Raw genomic sequence first — 3,756 nt, forward strand, 5'->3', positions numbered from 1 at the left:
AATACCAATTATATTCCCAGTGTTGTGCTAGGAGTATAGGAAAAGCAAATTAGCCATCCCAACCTTTCTTCTTGCTGCTGCTGCTGTTGCATCTTGCCAAATGGACCACCAAGGGCTACACCTGGGAAGAGCTAATCCTTGCTGTTTCTGGGACGTGACACTCCATTTCCTTATCCCCTGCATTTTCCCTGTTTTGGGCTGAGAATTCAAATCCCCAAAACTGTCATATTTTCTCCTTCCTCACCTCTTCCACCTGGCTTCCCTGGTTTCTTTTAAGACTCACCTCAAATCGCTTCTCCAAGAAGTAACTTTGAATTTACCCTCTTTCCCCTTTCAACATTTTGATCTGAGAGCTGGAATGAAGTCACTAACCATTACCCATGTCTCTGAAAAGGGCATGTAAATCCACTGCTCTATTGTTCCATTCACTATTTCTGTGCCTTCCCAGACCAAAACACGCTTTCCAGCCCTCCGCTACTCTATTTGAGTTGTCTCTCTTCCAGGGCAAGGCTTGTCTTGTTTTAATACTTGTATCTCCAGGACTTAGCCCCCAGTGCGTGGCACATAGTAAGAGCTTAATAAATGCTTTCCGGTCTTTGAAGACTGAACATATCTGTGATACCTTTTGCAAACAGAATTCCTTATGAATTATGAGATTTTAGCAATAACAAATGAATTTTGAGATGACTTTGGATTGAAACCTCATTTCATTTTTAATAATGGAAAGAGCACTGCATTTAGACTCAGAAGACACAGACAGCTAAAATTAGAAGAAAAGCAGTAAATTGGAGGGATCTTTGAAACTAGTTACTCTGATATAGGTCTCATTTCTAAGATATAGGGAACTGATTTAAATTTATAAGAATAAGAGCTATTCCTCAGTTTATAAATCCTTAAAGGATATGAATAGGAAATTTTCAGAGAAAGAAATCGAAGGCATCAATAGCCATATTAAAAATGCTTTATGTCATTAATAGAGAAATACAAATTAAAACAATTCTAAGATACCAAACTCACACCCATTAGATTGGCTAAGATGACAAAAAAAAAAAAGGAAAATGACAAATGCTGGAGGGTCTGTGGGAAAACAGGCACACTAATGTATTGTTGGTGGAGCTATAACTAGTCCAACCATTCTGGAAAGCAATTTGGAACTATGCCTAAAAAGCTATTAGCTTGTGCATACACTTTGACCCACCAATTCTACCACTAAGCCTATGCCCCAAAGAGATCAAAGAAAGAGGAAAAGGACCCAAATGTACAAAAATATTTGTAGCAGTTTTTTGTGGTAGCAAAGAATCGGAAACTGAGGGGACCCCCATCAACTGGATGATGACTGAACAAGTTATAATATATATGAATGTGATGGAATACTATTGTCTTGTAAGAAATGATGAAGGAGATGGTTTCAGAAAAAGCTGGGAAGACTTACATGAACTGATGCAAAGCGAAGTGAACAGAACCAGGAGAACAATTTATAACAGCAATGTTGTAAAGAAAATCAACTTTGAAAGACTTAGTAACTCTGATCAACCTAATAATCAAGCACAATTCTAAAGGACTCATAATGAAACGTTCTATCTGCTTCCAGATAGAGAGGATGGATTTAAAGTGCAAATTGGATCCTCCTCCTCCTTTTTCTAATTCTTTTTCTTCTTCTTCTTCTTCTTCCTCCTCCTCCTCCTCTCCCTCTTCCTCTTCTTCTTCCTTTCTGTCTCTCTCTCTCTTGTTGTGTGGGGGAGAGTGGACATAGCTAGTGTGGAGATTTGTATAAATACACATTTCAATAATGGGTTTTGTTTTTCTTGCCTTCTCAATTAGTGAGAGAGAGAGGATTTGGAATTAAAAATAAAATTAAATTAAATTTAAATTTTTTTTTAAAAAGCAAACAAAATTTTTAAAAGGAGAAAAAGACATGGGTTCAAACCTAAATTCCAAGGTTACTTCAAGGATGTAAGTAAACCCTGCATTGCCTACCTTATTGTAAGATCCAAATGAGTGTGTACAAAGTACTTTTTAAACAATAAAGTAATATTGTACATAAATATTAGATATAAGTTCTACTATGGAATCATATAATAGAACTCATCTAGAAGTAATCTAATCTAAATAGCCCCAGGTGGCCATTCAACCTTCCAGTGAGCACTCTCAGTGACAGGGAGCTCACTACTATTTAAACTGTTCATTTCATTTTTGAACAGTTCTCGTTGTTGAATTCTTTGCTATACTGAGCTGAAATAAATCTTGTCTGTTCTGCCCACTGATTCTATTTTTCCCTCTGGTGACACATAGAATAAATCTAATAATTCATATTCGAAAGCTGTCACATAAGACCACCAAGGTCTTTTCTTCATCAATCTAAGAAAGGGGATAGAGCCATACAGTTGTTTTTCACCTGCTGAGGCAAAAAGTTAGAGGGGGAAGGTATGATAATAGCCCAGAGAAAAACCAGTGATGAGAGACGAACAGCAACACAGAGAACACCTGACTGTGACCACAAAAGAATCCATTTCCTCTCCACGGCCATTGGGAGGAAGGACAGACCCCAGGAAAGGGGCACCATGGTGACAGAACCCTTGGAGTTTGACCATGGTATAAACCAGGATAGGACCACTGATGTAAGGTTTGCAGACAGATTGCTATGGGGGGGGCAGTGTGCTCCCCTCCATGTCAACATGGACAAACACACCCCTTTTTACTCCATGTGGTTAAAGCTCTGGGGAGGAGGAGGTGGTGTGATTAGGGAGAGGAGGACCATGATAGGATTTTAGCATTCATTAGCCTCCAGGAATCTGTTAGAAATGTACAAGAGTAGGCATCATGGGAACTACAATGATGGCAAATGGAGTGGTTGCAAAGAGTGCTAGGCCCATGAGAACAGAAAAGAGGCCTGAATAAATGTGGAACCACTGCTGCTGTTCTCTTGGTAACAGCTCAGGGGAACTCTTTGGCATGGGTTCAGTTCTTTGTGTGAGCACTTATAGGAATAGATTTAAAGGAAGTGATTTATGCGAATCAAATCAAAGTGGCCAATTTAGGTAACCCATTAAAATTCTCAGTTGAAAGTTTCTCTGATATTTGAGTTTTTATTGGATTCTTAATAGATGAGCCCATTTAAAAAAAACATATATATGATATATCACATATATCCTTATATATTATATATGTATCCTCATACTATATATGAATGTACAGATATACACATGTATACATACATACATATAAATATATATACATACACACTCATGCACATATACAAGGCAGGGTCCCAAATCACATCAAGATGCTAAGAAATGACCACCCAATAAAGTTACCTCCACTTAGTGCCTACCCTTTGGGAAATAGCTGAGTATATTTTCATTTATAAATATAATGGAATCCTGCTGTGCTATAAAAAAAATGGTGAAAGGGATGGTTTCAATGAAACCTGGAAAGGCTTGTATGAACTGATGCAGCATGAAGTGAACTGAATCAGGAAAACAATTTATATAATAACAAGTTGTGGGGAAGGGGATTAGCATATGGTAGATCAGGAAAGGCTTCACATAGAAGGAGGTGTTTGAGATGCATCTTGAAGGAAGAGAGGAATTCTAGAGATGAGGAGGGAACATACTCCAGTCCCCCATGTTCAAAACCTTGGTGGTACCTTTGAATCTTCCTTTGCTTTCCCATATCCAAGAAGTCACCAGTGCCTATTGATTCTACCTCTGAATCTCTCTCTCCTTCATGCCCTCTTCTCTCTTCTCACCATCATCC

This window comes from Vombatus ursinus, unplaced genomic scaffold, assembly GCF_900497805.2.
Source record: "Vombatus ursinus unplaced genomic scaffold, bare-nosed wombat genome assembly UNPS02014803.1, whole genome shotgun sequence".
Lineage (NCBI taxonomy): Eukaryota > Metazoa > Chordata > Mammalia > Diprotodontia > Vombatidae > Vombatus > Vombatus ursinus.